This window comes from Dipteris shenzhenensis, chromosome 8 (assembly GCF_047967505.1).
Source record: "Dipteris shenzhenensis isolate YYH24624 ecotype China chromosome 8, Dip_SZ_1.0, whole genome shotgun sequence".
Lineage (NCBI taxonomy): Eukaryota > Viridiplantae > Streptophyta > Polypodiopsida > Gleicheniales > Dipteridaceae > Dipteris > Dipteris shenzhenensis.
This window is the reverse complement of record NC_141603.1, coordinates 31,551,582-31,568,079: the sequence shown is the minus strand read 5'-3', so window position 1 is coordinate 31,568,079 and position 16,498 is coordinate 31,551,582.

Here is a 16,498-nt window from a genome sequence, read left to right as displayed (position 1 = left end):
ATCGGGTTGAAACACCACCCAAAACAAAAAACCATGATATGTTCATATAAGCTTTAATGAAGTTGAAGGGCAAATGATATATATATATAAGAAAATGCTTATTTGCTTGCAGTGCATGGGTAGCACGAATGAGTCACTAAGGTCATCCCAAATTTTTGTTGAGTCAATGGCAAAAAACCCACTTGGATCCTTCTTGTTTGTAGCTTCAGCACCTCTGCAGACAACTTTGAACAATTTCACATCAAATATGAATACTTTGAATTTTCTAAAATTCACTTTGCAAAATATCTTGTATGGTTCCAGCATAATACATTTGTCCCGTGATGAGATTTGTATCCCTTGCACTAGCTCTACTATCTTGCAAAAAATTGGCCATGACTCCTTGATCAAAGATGTTGCGCCTTACATCAATTTTTTCTACTCGGTAGTGATTACCATATGCCCACATTGCATTGAACAAAGGGTATTGTAAAGGTAATGGATTCTCCTTAATTAGACATGAATTTGCAAACCATCTAACATACCTTACAAATACATTGAGTTTGTTGATGGCCTTTAATGCATCTTTAGTGCTACATCCCTGCAAAGCAATTGGAAGTACATACTATTGAAACAATGATATGTCAGTAAAATTGAAACAAGAGTTAAAAATGGGTCGAACTCAAGTGGAAATAATGTTACTTGAATCATTTTATGCCATTTGAAGTAAAGGCATCCTTTAAGTTATGCATGTACGCAATTGAGGTTTTCATAATTGCGATAACGCTCTCAACCTAGGTCTCTTCTGCTTTTTCCAATACCCATGGTGCCTTTGGTAAAGTCACCTACCGGCACAGTTTTGTTTTGGCCAAAAGGCTCGTTTTCATCACTTTCAAGTTAGCTCGTGCCTTTGGGTTATCTCTCTTCCCAATCATATGTCTCCACAAGCATTTTGACACATTTTTGAATATATGCAATGGGTCCAATAGATATGTGACTTTATGTTGCCTCTAGTAAGAAAGAGTGTAAGAAGAACATTTATTCAATCGAGATGTATAATTTAGAAATCCAAGGCATCTTGATAGCCTTGAATGTCCACCTCTACACCATGAATCATGGTGTCCCAACCTTTTTATCACTGCCCTTTGCTAGAGAGACCACATATTTTTTGGAACTTGAACTCTATGGCAACTTCAATCTTTTGACTAATGAATAGTTTAAGAAATTATATGTTGCGCTATCATCGACCATAACTCTTACTTTTTGTCCCTTAATTTTTCCATGCATCCTTGTTGAATCGTCAGGACCAAAGGTGGGCTGCCACATTGCCAAGGTGATAGACAACACACCTGGGTGTTGTCCTCAAGATTAACTCTACTCAGTGTACTTTTAAGTACCATTAAGAGGCAACACCTGCACTGCATGTACTTGTTTTTATGAAGGTTTATTTGGGGATTTAGCTCCCACCTATTTGTTTCTAGGGTAGTTCCAAGTAGCATGACCTTTGCCCAAACATTTGAAGCAAGGGAAAATATTTTACCACATTGACTTAAGATCAAAATATCACCAATGGCGAATTAGAGAAGAGGATGTCCCTAAGACATCATTTCATACTAGGTACAGACAATATTAGCTCAAAGTAATGCCGTTTGGCTAACTAATGCTCCAATAACTTTTATAACACTTATGAACACACACTTTAGGAAAATTTTCTATAGTATGATATCCTCATCTATAGTAAAACCTAAAAAAAGCATCTGGAACATTTGAGGAAATTGCTCCAACTGCTTAGAGATAACTATCTTTTGGCAAAAGAATCTAAATGTTAATTCTTTGCAAAAGGAGTGAAGTACTTGGGACATATTATATCCCAAGGAGGGATCCGCCGTATGGATCCTGAAAAGGTAAGGTTCATATTGGAATGGCCACCACTGACAAACCTACAAGAATTATAGACATTATTAGGTTTAACAAGATTTTATAGGAAGTTCATTCAAGGTTAGGCTAAAATTGATGTTCCAATGATAGACCAACTTATAGGGAAGGAAAGTACCTTCAAATGGGGTGAAACGTGGCTATAGCATCTAGCCCTATCTTAAAGGTAGTGGATGCCAATGAACCATTCATGGTTAAAATAGACACCAATGATTTTGTTGTTGGAGTGGAAAGGGTTGACCACAGACGTGCCCATGGGAATTACTTGGCATATGAGAAGGAATTATATGCTATAGTCTGTGCTTTCCATAAATGGAGGCACTATTTGTATGGTGTCAAATTTGAGATAATTTTTAGTCAAGAAAGCATTAAATGGATTGTGTTGTCTGATGGAGACACACGTGTCATGGGGATGTTGGAAGTGTGCCGATGGAGCTCCTCACTCCTGTGCAACTCCTTGTGGGAGCATTGCGTAGCGAAGCCTTCACTCGTGTCACTCGAGTGCCTATCGGATTGTTGCAATGGGGTTTCCACTTAGAAGAAGGGGGAGAGAAAGAGCAAGAGTAGGGGAAGGGAAGAATTGAAGGGGAGGGATAAGGAGAAGAAGGTGAAGGGGGATCATGGCAATCACCAAAAGCAAACAAGGAGAGCAAGCAAACCTCAATCTCAACACATGAGCAAGAAGAGAGCTTGTATTTCTCAAAAGTTGCATACAACAATGAAGACCAAAGTCAACCATTTGGCCTTTTATACAAGTCACCTTGTGAAGGGAGGGCCAACCCTATTCCTTATACCACTCTCTCTCACTCACTCACTCTCTCTCTCTCTCTCTCTCTCTCACTTGTTACAACCACTTGAGCCCATATGGCCAAGGCATATGCTGAGTCTCATAACCTTCCCTCTGTCTTCAAATGGCTCTTGTGTTATCCTTGCCAATTTGGGCGATCCCGACGACTACCTTGGTCATGAGTCATTTGAGGCCCAAAACCCATAGGACTTCCTCAATCCTGAGCATATGCTAAGTCTCATAACCTTCCCTCTGTCTTCAAATGGCTCTTGTGTTATCCTTGCCAATTTGGGCGATCCTGACGACTACCTTGGTCATGAGTCATTTGAGGCTCAAAACCCATAGGACTTCCTCAATCCTGAGCATATGCTGAGTCTCATAACCTTCCCTCTGTCTTCAAATGGCTCTTGTGTTATCCTTGCTAATTTGGGCGATCCCGACGACTACCTTGGTCATGAGTCATTTGAGGCTCAAAACCCATAGGACTTTCTCAATCCTGAGCCATTTGCGGCTGAAAATCCATAGGAATTGGGGGGGTCACATCCGTCAACATGCTCAATGGTTGTTGACATGAGGCTCAAAACCCATAGGACTTTATCCTGAGCCATTTGCGGCTCAAAACCTGTAGGACTTGGGTGGGTCAGATCCATCAACATGCTCAATGGCTATTAACATGCCCCCCCAACTTGTTGCTGAGCCATCCTCGGATTAGCCGTGTTGTAGGAGGTGGGTGGAGAGAATCATTTGGAGTACTGCATAGTGGTCCAATTGTAGTGGGGAAAATCGCCTAAAATAAGCCCCTCGGTACTTCTAGAAGTGGGTGGCATGCATGTCCTCGAATGTTCGAATGTGATGGCCATGGAGGTTGCAGGACCTGAAGTTACATGCGTAAGTCTTAGAATTGGCAAGGGCCGAGGTTGGGGACAATTTGGTTGTTGAGGTTGTGGAGTTTGTCGTCAATGGGAAGACTATGGGTGGGGAGATCTCGAAGCAGAAGGAGGATAAGGTAATTGAAGTGCATTGCTGCTACCACCGTGGGGTCGAATACCAAGCCGTAGGTATCATTGAATGACTGAAGGCGAAAGCAAAATCCTTCTTGAGTCATTTCCTTGGGGAAGTTGTACTTAGAGAAGTTATATATGATATTGGTATCTTTCTATTGGAGCTCCCAGAATTGAGTCCCAGTCCATCGTCCTTCCATGGGCATATAAAGGGGATGGATTTGCCGCTTGAGGGATGTGCTGCGATAGTAGTGCCAAACTTGCTCCTTTTTAAAAAAGGGGGTGCACCATTGGGGTTGAAGGCCAGTGTCTGAGTTGGTGAGGGGAATGGGCGTGTCTGGGGCTAAGTGGTAGCTACCATGTGTACACTTTGGATTGCCTTGCCTCCATCCATTGAAGGACTGAGTGACAAATGTAGTGAGGGGGGCAAACTTCCATGATTTTGTATAGGTGAAGGTAGGAGCCTTCGAGTTTTGCCTTCCAGTGATCCATGAGGGTGCTATCAGGTAAGTCTGGGAAGGATTGTAGGTCATTACATCTTCTAGTGGTGAGGAGGGGGGTGCTGGAGAAACATCATCATCCACATTTAGCATGGGTTCCTCCTCCTCTGCATTCCCCACAAGCGAAAGGTTGGTCAGCTTGTGGACCAGAATTGTCGGTTGGAGCAAGGTATTGAGCGCTTCATTTGGGAGGTCGACATGAGCATTGGAGGAGATGGACTGGGAAGTCCCCTGTTGTGCGGTGCTAGTGTTGGAGGCATTAGAGAAGTATTCGGGTAGGTTTGTGTGGGGAAGAGGAGGCAGGATGGGATTGGCAAGTTATTTAGGGGGGTGGGTGGGATTTGAAGGGTGTGTGGGATCTGGGTGTAGAATTTTGCGGGGGCACAGTATCGTTGAAGGCAGAGATGCCTTCCTTCCCTTCCTCCTTGGTGACATCTTTGGGGTATGCTACATGAATGGTTTCAAAATTGCTAACCAAGGACTCGAGTGAGTCCAATGATGCCTAGGGGGTGGTAGGTTGTGGAACGATAGGTAGTTAAATGCTCTTGAGTTTGAACAACTGAAGCCTGGCCATAGGTCTGCATCCAATCGATGTCGGCTTGGATGCTTTCGGGAGTACAGACCCATGGGCTCAATTCATCAGGCTTGGCGAGTTGCATCACGTCATTGTCATGTGGATAATTAATTGGTGGACTCAGTGATTACTCAACACCAACCTGGAAGTTCAAGAGAAGGGGATGGGCGGCTAAGGCTTGAAAATTGGAGGGGAAGATTAGGGAGAGGCTGGAAGGCTGAAGCTCAAGGGAGAAGTAGGACATGGCGAGGATGGGGCAGCAGTGGTCGGGATTGCAGTGGACGATGGTTGGGTGGGAGAGGGGTGGTGAGATTGATGTGGAAGATGAGGTTCTGTGTGCGGAGGGTGTCGAAGTGCATCTGAAGTGTTTGGGGGATGTTGCATGGGGATAATGTGTAGCTGGCAAGTTGTGCAGAGACCTCCCTATACATTGTGAACTCTTGCTACTCCTTGTCTTCCAACGTGGACTCCTCTGGGTGTCTAGAGGTGCAAAGCTGTTCATTTTTGACTTGCAAAACGACAATGAGGGATCGTTCCTGTGCGAGGATGTCCTGAAGAGCTTGGATCTATCGATAGGACCTAAGCTGAAGGGGGTGTAGTTCGTTGCTACTTTGTAAGATGTTCGGTAGGCACACAATGCTGCGATGAGCTTGTGCTCCTAGTTGGTACAAATGGCTTTGATTGTGCAAGTTATATTCATGCAACATGTTTTATTCAAGCTTTTGGCCATGCCGTTTGCCTTGGGATAGTATGGCATTGATTTCCTATGTATGATCATAAATTCGTTAGTTAGGATCTCTATGGTTTCATTGAGGAAATGAGTTCCTCGATTGCTGACTAATTCCAAGGGACACCCAAACCGTGCAATGACTTGTTCATATAAAAACTTAGATGTGGACCACGCATCAGCTTTCCTTGTGGCTTGTCCCTCTACCCATTTCAAATTGGTGAAATAATATGTGGCCAGGATAATGTATCTGGTCCCTGTTCCTTTAGCTGCAGGGCTTATGGGACCAATAAAATCTATGCCCCATTTCTCAAAAGGCTGATGAGTTACTATTCCCGTTAGGGGCATCATATCTGCTTTATGTGGGATTTTCATTCTTTGGCAGGGATTGCATCGCTTGATAAACTCAGCTGCATCTCCAAAGAGAGTTGGCCTACCTATAACACCTTACGTGCCGTAATGTCAGCATCGACAAAGTGACCACCTGCTATCCCTAAATGGGGTTCTTTGAGCACGTCAATATATTCGTGTTTTCACACATGCCTACACATGATGCCATCCTTGCCCATGTGGTAGAGTTGGCTTGCAATTAGCTGGTGCAATGTTATGTCTTTAATGAGTTTGCAGGCTCTGTCCCTCGAGGGTTTTTCCAAGGGTAACCCGTTTGCCAGGGAGTGACCTATTTCGATTGCCCATTTTGGAATTATGTCAATGAGAAATAGGAGAGCATCTAGGAGGTCATCCTCGACTCCCGTTGGAGCTTCCCTATTGCGAATCCTCGAGAGGTGGTCTGCTAGGATGTGGGTGTTTACTTTACGCACCGCGATTGTGAAGTTGGAACTCCAGGAGGATCAACATCCACCTTGTTACGCATCCTATCATGTAGGGCTTGTTAACCAAGTATAGTAGTGCTTGATGATCAACAAAAAAGACAAACTTGTTGGGGAGCAAGTAATGCATGAACTTTTTAACTGCATAGACCATGGCCAGGCCTTCCCTCTTTATTGTAGTGTAATTAACCTTGACATCGTTTAATTGCCGGCTGGCAAAGTTCACTAGGTAGTAGTCCAAGTTGTACTCCCTTGGTTGGGCTCTAACACACATCCGATGGCAAAGTTCAAGATGTGGACATGGAATATTAGATTTCAGTATGGGGCCCACAATATTGTTGATGTGGCTAGAGCTAGCTTCAGGGCTTCGAAGGATTTTTGACATTCCTCGGTCCACTCAAAGACTACTCACAACTTGTACACTGGCCAATTATGTTTGCGTAGAACAAAATGAATCTTCAATAGTAATCTACATGGCATGTAAACTACTGTACTCCCTTGGCATTCATGGGGGGAGATAACTCTAGAATGAGCTTGATCTTATCGTAATCCATGGAGATGCCATTCTTGGACCCTATCTGACCGAGGATCATGCTGTGTTTGACCCAAAATTGACACTTGAGAGGATTTAGGGACATCCGGTACAACCTGCACCTCTTAAGGACTAGCTTCAAGTATTTCAGATGATCATCTGATCTCGAATTCATGCACAAGTCATCGAGGAAGACTTCTACAAAGTCTCTTAGGTAAACCTTGAAGGTGGTGATCATTAGCCGCTGAAATGTGGCGGGCAGGTTGGTGAGCCCAAATATCATCACCTTGGCCGCATACACACCCCACTCTGTAGCAAATGTAGTTTTATGTTGATCTTCTGGGGCGATGGATACTTAATTGTACCCCAAAAACCCATCTAGGAAGTTGTAAGCTTCCTTCCTGGCTACTCTTTCTAGAACATGCTCTGTGAAAGGCAATGGGTAGTGGTCACGCCTTGTAGCAACATTGACCTTTTTCAAGTCTACACATTCTTGGATCTTTTTATTATTCTTCAAGACTATCACGATGGGTGACACTCAGTCTGTATGCTCTATCGCCATAGATGAATCCCACATCTATGAGTTTTTGGATCTCCTCCCTCACGTATATTTGGGATTCATAGGATAGGGACGCTATCGCACTGGCCTGACATCATCTATCATGGGTATATTTTACTGCACGACTTCAGCAGGCACACCCTTCATGTCTATATATTTCCAAGCCATGCAGTCCTTGTACTCTCAAAGGAGGGCAATGAAGGCATTCTCCTCGTTGGGGGTGAGGTCATCTGCTATGTATACCGGTTGTGGCTCTGCCCCTTCTAGCACCAGGTTTACTTCCTTAACTTTGACTAGGCTATCATATCCTTGGAAGCAGCCTACTTCCTGGGTTCTCTTGGCCTACTGGTATAAGATTTTGTGGTCCTCTATCATGTAGGCATTAAAATGAGAAGGTACTTGTCTTGTAGGTCCTCCTTCTCTTCATTCTCCTCCTCCACTCCCTTTTGGGTGGCTTCCCCCTTGCCCCTGGTGGAAGCCTTCGGGCTTTTGGATCTTCAGAGCTTTGGACCTAAAGGGGGCTCTTCCATGGTACCTTCATGGTACTCATGGAGCCAACTGGAGAGGTAATTATACTCAATTGAGATCCCCAATTGGAGGAAAACTCATGGTGGGAAAGAGGGGCATCCACATATGTTAGCCAATGGAGGTTTGATTTGACCGTTACTACCCCTCGTAGGGTTTGAGCATGTTAAACATCCTAAGGGGCACCACCGTATTCAACTCTTCACTCTTAGGGGTTGTTATTTTGAACCCTATTCTTTCTTAGATGTCAATGTTTACCAGAATGTGCATCCAATTCTGAGAGAACTTTGGCTCGGGGAGAGCGGCATACCAAAACTCATCTACCTCCTTCTCATCGTCTTCTCTCTCACAAGTTTGGAATAGTTTCAAGGATGCGGTCTTGTCCGTTGTGTCGGATTCCACAGCAAATAGGTGGCCTGACAGTGGGTGGGACTTGTATGTGCGTAGGTCCACTTGCACAATTTGCTCCTCATGATGTAAATAGATGTTGTCCGTGCACCAATTATGTACGAGTCCGGACAGCAGGAAGGAGCTACCTAGGATGCGGGATGTTGGGTGAAGTCCATAACCACAAATTGGATGGGGTATGTGAAGCCAAACACCGTAATGTTAATACCGGTGAGAACTCCCAAGGGTTCAGCAGTTCTACCATTGGCTAGCTTTACTACCACATGGGTTCACTTGAGGGCATGCTTTCCCCACATCTCCAAACATTCTTTGGTGCAGACACTCACACCAGCTCCCCCATCTAGGATGGCATCAACCTTTTGGTTCTGATAGGTTATGGGGATAGCTGCATTTAGTGTCATCACCTTTGAAGTACTGGCCTAACTGATTGATGGGGACATTAGGTAGCTTCCAACCCTCCTCCTGTGGTTGCTTGTCTTCGGTGTTGGAAGACCTTGTCCTGTTCATCTAGTTTGAGAGGTCTCGTCGAAGGATAGGATTCCCCCTTAACAAGGATGCAGTTGGCATCTGACCTCTGTGGAGAGGAAGGCCGCTAACTCGGCAATATCATGTGGTTCCTAAGAGGTCTCCCTCCCCATCGACAGTGGATCCTCAAAGCCGTAGAGGTCTTTCTCCTCTCTTAGGTTTTGCAGCACTAGGTCCTCTTGAAGCATCCGTTGCATCAAGTCCATAACCTTTGAGTTACCGGAGCTGGGTGGCTTCTCTTCTTCCACTCTTTGGCACCCTAAGTGCCTTTTCCCCCTATGAGTAGTTAGGTGGTCTAGGTGGATGGTATCCGACCTTCTGTTGACTTTAAGACTATGCTCAAATATCTCTTGGCATTCCTATACCAAGTTCTGAGTGTCTATTAAGCATTGTTCTCTAAGGTTGGTCCGGATATGCTCCCTTATAAGAAGGTGGAGATGGAGGCCTTGGGCTTGCACTGAATTGTTTACCTCCAAATATGGGGGCACACTAGGATCGTCCTGAGAAGGGGCTCATCTGAATGTAGAGGAGGTGGTGAGGATGGTTGTCTGCTCATCTGAACCATCTTGGATAAGCACTTGATTCATTCCTTTGCCCACCTTGGTGACCTTCTTGGACTTGGTCTGCGGGGGCTGGGGTGACTCGGGAATTTGAGATGTGGGAGTCCTATCTTTCCTTGCTTGCTTCTTCATTTCCTTGCCTAGGGCCTTTGTTTGCATCCTTGTGATGACCTTCAAGGGCATTGCTGCTACTTGAACTTGTTCAATGCTTAGTAAATTGCTGCTAGTGCTCTTGAGCGGGGTGGTCGGAGTCACTAGTCTCCTTACATAGGGGACAATCCTTAAATAAATGCTCCATTCCACAACCAGTACACAAGGGCGTGGAACCTGTTGTGGGGGGGACCACAGGGGTAAGATCCCTATATGAGCAATCCTTTAAAAAGTACGGCCCTTGGCATTTAAAACATGACACATGGGTGTTTGGTACACCCTTATATGGGCATTTGCTTACCCGGTGTGGACCTTGATGTGTATAACATTGGATCAGGGGGCCTTCACGCCAAAGAATTCATGTCTCTTGCCCTCGCGGCCACGAGAACTATCTGATATACTGGAACATGCTGATCCTCATGCAAGAGGTAGTGGCTTATGATGCCACTTCCCTCCTCATAAGGATGATAGTCGGGATGTCCATGAACATGCTCCGGCTCTTCCCAATCATTAGGTAGTTCTTCCACCAATACTTGGTTGATTGGAGTTATATGAGGTGGGGGCAGTTGTGAACATAATATGGGTGGTGGTAATGGAGCATGTTGTGCCCTATATTGCCTTGGATTGGCTAAAGGGTCTCCTTGCACATTCATTGGGTTGGGTGGGGTCGTTAGGGCCAATTGGGTCCTCGACTGGTAGATCACCTTCAGCATTGAGAGGTATCGCGGTTCCCCCATGCATCGGCACTGAGAGATATTGTGGTTCCCCCATCTATAAAAGTGTGCACAGTAGAGGTCTTACCTTACTCTGAGGCAGGGGCACTCATTTGAGGGGTGAAATGTCGTTGCATACCCAACACCACACATTGTCTCCTCGGGAATAAGTGGGGGTTACTCGGTGCTTCATTGGAGGTCCCTACCTTTCACTACTAGCCCAGCTAATTCAATAGACTAGAGGTCAACTCGCCCATATCTAACTCCTTGGACTCTTTATCCTCCTTCTTGGTAGGCTCTATACTAGAAGACCTTACCGATGGTGATACCTCAGATGGAGCTATAGTTTTGTCCTTGACATTCTTATCCATCATATTATCACTTATACGGATGGTTACCTTCTTGCAGAGTTTGAAAGAAGTGGGATTCATAACCATTAAGTAGCCATGCAACTTTGGATCCGCCAATCCAATGAGAAAGCATGGCAATGGTCATTTGTCACTCATCCTCTCATGTGGTTCACAGCAAGAATTAAGGTGTTTGATCCTAGAATTGTCAAGGTCCTTCTGGGACAGCTTATGTACTGGACTGAAAAGAATAGTAGATAACCTTGAAAATGAGTGAAGAAGCTTTCAGTTATAGACCTGAACGTGGGCATTCAAGTTTCATGCAAACAAATTAATAGGGAGTTTCTTACTTTAGAGTAATTGCAAAATCTCATGGAGAGCATCTGTTTGATATAGACTTGTTTCACCAAGCATGGCTAGGTCTGATAACTTTTTCTACTGGTATGACAAATTTTTCTGCTAGGCATGGCAAGATATGTGACAAGTTATGGCATGAAAATGCTGGTCCTGTACATACTTCCTCAACAAATTTGCTTCGCAGAGCTCTTTGAAGGTATGCAAACACACCTGAGATGGATGACGAGGAGCTTCTGTCCAATTATCCACATGGTTTACCTCTGTTTTGAAGGGATTCCTCCTCATTCTATTTCACCTCATACAATTGATTAATTGGACTCCACTTGTGACCACTGGGGGTGAACCCTACAAGGCTTTCCATAACACCTCCCAATTGACTTTCTCCTGCGGGAAGAGGGCCCTAAACCATTGCCGACCTGGCCATCTAGGCTAAGGCCAAATGCATCAACCATTTTTGGATCTTCGAGAGCATCGAATGCTTCATATATTTGCTCAAATTGCTCCACGTGGGAGACTAGATCGCCATCCCTGAGAAATTTAGTTATCAACTTGGATATGGCTATGGGTCAACTCCTAGAGGGATTGGTGATCCTTGTGGGAAATACGAGTATAATTGGGGGTGAAGTGGCCCCCCTCCCTAGTGCATCCACCATGATGTGCATCGCCTCATCCGATAGCACTATTTGGGAAGCTTGTGGAGGCGGCACTGTTGTGGGCCTAATAGGATGTAGACATGGCCTCAAGCCTTGTCCATGTAGCAGGGTCCATTGGGGTAATGGTACCAATGTTTGGGGCTATGTAGCCCACTCCCTTGTATATTGTGGCTAAAACTATGGGAATAAATTGTTGGGTTTCAGGAACAAGCTAGTTACTAGGCATTTGCATGGACGCTCCTTGCATTGGTCTATAAGGTGGAACTTGCAAGGGCACATAGCCGGCAAATGTTGGGGGCACCTGGAAGGTCTAAAACTCATAAGAGTTTCCCCCTTGGAAATTCCGTGCTTTTCCAAGGATGGGTTTTTGTCTCACAAAGGACCTCATCCATGGGTCTTCATCTTCCATGCACTCTGAGTCAGGGTAGTTGTGGGTCTTGAGTCCACAAAGATGGCCTTAGTCCTTGCTTGTGGCATGCTATGCGTCTTGAGTCCACAAAGATGGCCTTAGTCCCTACCTGTGGCTTAAGGACTAGGTGTCGCTGGCCTCCCCTCTCTGTGGGCATGCTGGCAAAAGATTTCTCCATTTCTGCTGAATCCGATCGGCCTAGTTGTCCAAACATGTTGGATATAGTCCCCCTTAATTTGGAGGCTGTAAAAGGAGCAAGAGAATGAGGTGGAGCTATGTTGGCGTAGGGGGCTGTGGAGGCCCTTGGGCCCGTGGGTTCTTGCATTTTCTCATTCAAGCTCTCGAAACTAGAGGGATCACTACATTGGGGCCCTAACACTAAGTGAGATCTGGGGATTGAACTCCCTGTTGGAGTTGAACCAAAACTGGGATGAAAGGTAGGTTGAGAGTAGTTCGAAATGCTATCCTCGGGCTCCGACTCCTTGGACAAAATTCGCCTGGACCTCAAGTGCATGTATGAGATCATTGCAAGTGTACACCTTGCTTCAAATTCAAATTTTTTTTTTGGTGTCAGCAAATTTGTTACCAGAGCTATCCCTCTAGTCGGAGGGTTAGTTGTATGCCAATGGATCATAGGGATAGTCTTAAGGTGACGGTCAGTGGGATGTGAGCATGGCAATGGTCATGGGGTTAGCAATAAAGCAATGGTCAGTGGGATAGCCTACCTTAGAGGGATGCTAGCATGGCACTAGTCAGAGGGTTAGTTGTAAAGTAATGGGTGGCGAGATAGCAGTTGACACGTGTCGGTGGGTTAGGTTGAGGTTGGTATGCCTCCGAGTCAATGGGTTAGCATTAAAGCTACGGTAGCAGGGTATTCAACTCGGTGAGATGTGAGTATGGAAATGGTCATGGGGTTAGTAATAAAGCAACAGTTGGTAGGATACCAGGATGGCACCAGTCAGAGGGTTAGGTGTAGGTGGACGGATCTGTAAGAAAACAATACAATGTCTGTGCTCAACAGATAACAAGATCTCGTACGCAAGAGAGAAAATAGATAGTATGGAGAATAAAAAATTTGATTACTATAGAACTGATACAATAGATGGCGCTGCCTCCCAATCGTGCGCTCCTATGAAAGAAGCTTCGATGGCGAGCTGGAAATAATAGAGGACAGAGGCTAGATGCTAAGGATTCAGGGTTGCTGTAGCCAGTGATGAAATGGGCTTTACGGGCTTGCCCTTATATAGCCACCAGTCGTAGTTGGTTGGGCTCAATTGGGTGACTGACCCAGTCCGCGCAAAATGGTCAACTAGGGGTCATCAGTCCCAAAATAGGCCATCGACCACACGATAGAACCAGTGCGCAAAATAGAGTAACTAACCTACGTTCTCCGTTTGGCCCACAGCCATCCGGGATCATCTAGGACTCCAAACGGGCCCCGCAACACGAGAGTGGGATGCCCCGGGAAATGCTCTATCTACCCTCAATGCGGTTAGTCATGGGATGCCTTCCCGCACTTGCATGTAGCCTAGTTGGCAATGTGCCAACTCCGTCCAGCCATCAGGACACACATGGCCCCCATCTGGTGTCCAAACTAGGACCTACTGGATAACCGAGCTACTCAAATGCCTTCTCCTCATATGGGGGGCTTACAAGTAGAGTTAGCTGGTTCCCGCATAGTTACATGAGAGTGGAGCATTGATATCTAACACCCCCCCTCAATGTCCACTCGCAAGTGAACTTACTTTTTCGGTCCAATGCCAAGTCGATGAAGATGTCTCTCTAGCAAGTCTCTTCCAAGAGCCTTTGTGAAGATGTCCGCAGCATTCTCTGTAGTCGGACAGTACACCAAGTTGACCTCTCCATCAATGATGAGCTCATGTACAAAGTGATATTGAATCTCAATGTGTTTTGTGCGAGCGTGGAATACAGGGTTCTTTGCAATCGCCATGCAACTCTGATTGTCACATGATAACTGTGTAGGCTTGTTTTGCACTGCACCCATGTCCCCCAAAATCCTCCTCAACCACACTGCCTCGCAAGAAGCAAAGCATGCTGATTTGTACTCAGTCTCGGTAGAAGAAAGAGCAACTGTGGGTTGCTTCTTGCTGACCCATGACACAGCTCTAGATCCAAGTGAGAAACAGTAACCTATCACTGATCTCCTGCTGTCCACGTCTCCTGCCCGATCCGAGTCACAGAATCCGGTCAAGATGTTGCCCTTGGTATAGGTGATGCCATGACGTATTTTAGCACCCGCATCCCTACCCTCCAATGGTTCTCCCGGGGCTTATTGGAAAACCTGCTTAGTACACCAGTCGCAAAGCTGATGTCCAGCCGTATGTTGCACAAGTAAATCAAACTACCCACAAGCCTTCTGTACTTCGCTTCGTCCACTAGTGGTGATGAATCCTCGTTTGAGAGCTTCACGTCAACCTCCATAGGGGTACCAGCTGTCTTGCACTCAGCCATGCCAAATGCCTTCAATATCTCTCCAGCATACTTCAGCTGTGAAATGAAGATCTGTTTCGGCTCTTGCCAAACTTCAATCCCCAAACAGAAATGCATCAATCCGAGGTCTGTCATTTCAAACTCTCTTCCTAGCAAATGCTTTGGTCTGCGAGATCTTCTCTTCATGGTTCCCTGTTATGACAAGGTCGTCCACATAAAGGACCACGATCATACACCTGCCTCCTTCTTTGAAGATATACAAATTTGCATTTGATGGGCTCCTCCTGAACCCGTTTTGCAGAAAGTAGGCATCAATTCGCTGGTACCACGCTCGTGGGGCCTGTTTCAACCCATAAAGTGCCTTCTTTAGTTTATAGACTTTACCTTCTGAACCAGGGATCACAAAACCTAGTGGTTGTTCCACGTATACCTCCTCCTTGAGATCCCCATTCAGAAAGGCGGATTTTACATCCATCTGAAACACGGGCCAACTTCCCTGGGTAGCTAAAGCCAAAACACTGCGAATTGTGGTTAGTCGAGCTGTGGGAGCAAAAGTATCCTGATAATCAAAACCATGTACCTGTACAAATCCTTTTGCTATGAGCCGAGCCTTGTACTTATCCAACGTGTCGTCGGACTTGTACTTGGTCTTGTACACCCACTTGGTGCCGATTACCTTGTGTTTTGGTGGACGATCCACAAGGTCCCAAGTGTTGTTCTTCATTATGGAGCCATACTCCGACTGCATAGCCTCCATCCACCTATCATCACCCTGTGCCTCTTCAAGACACTTAGCACGGATCACTTCTGTCATCAAAGCATAGTTGACCAAGTGTTCCTACGCTCTTCTTTGCTCCTCTTATCTCTTGGACCGGCGGTGTTCGGATGGTTCCTCCTCAATGGCTGGAGGTTCTCTGCCATCCAAAAGCTACTTTATCCACTTTAGGAATGGCTTTTGCCATTGTGGTTATGCAGGCTCTTCTTCATCTTCTTTATCTTGAATCCTCCCAAGCACCATTAGGGGAGTTCGGTCTGCTGGTGGTGGTGGTACTGGATGGATATCCTAGTCCTAGTTGTCTGGGAACGAAGCATCCTCCTCCAATTGATGCGGCTATTCTGAGAAGACCACATCGCGACTTACTATTACCTTCTTGGTAATAGGGTTATAGAGACGGTAACCCTTCGCCTCTTCATTGTAGCCCAAGAAAATACACTTCCGGCTCTTCGGTTCCCATTTGGTCCTATTAGCATCAGGGAGATGCACAAAACAGTCACATCCAAAAACTCTAAAATGTGCAGCTGAAGGTTTCTTACCAGAAAAGGCCTGTAGTGGAGTCATCCCATCCACAACTTTCGTGTAGCTACGATTCAGAATGTAAACTGTAGTGTTACATGCTTCAGCCCAGAAACTCTTTGGCAAATCTTTCCCTTTCATCATACTCCTGCCCATTTCACAGATGACGCGCATCTTGCATTCTGCTACTCCATTTTGTTGTGATGTATGTAGCGGGGGTTTCTGCCTCTTGATCCCGTGACTTTTGCAGTAACTCTCGAATTCAGTTGATGTGAACTCTCCACCTCTGTCTGATCTCAATTTCTTCACCTTCTTCCCCGTTTCTTTCTCGACCATTACATGCCATTCTTTGAAGTTACTAAAAGCCTCGTCTTTAGTCTTCAGGAAGTATATCCATATCCTTCTACTGTAGTCGATCAGCGTCATGAAGTAGTAGGAACCACCCAAAGCTTCCATCTCCATCTTTCTGCAGAGGTCCATGTGAACGAGCTCTAGAGGAGCCTTTGCCCTACTGGCCTCTTTAGGAAAGGGCTGCCGATGCTGCTTGCCCATCATGTAAGCTTCACATACATCGGGCAGATCTGAAATTTCTGGTAGGTCTGCAATCATTCCACTTTTATGCATCTCCTTCAAAGAACTAAGGTTTAGATGACCAAACCTCTCATGCCACAGCTTAGTGTTC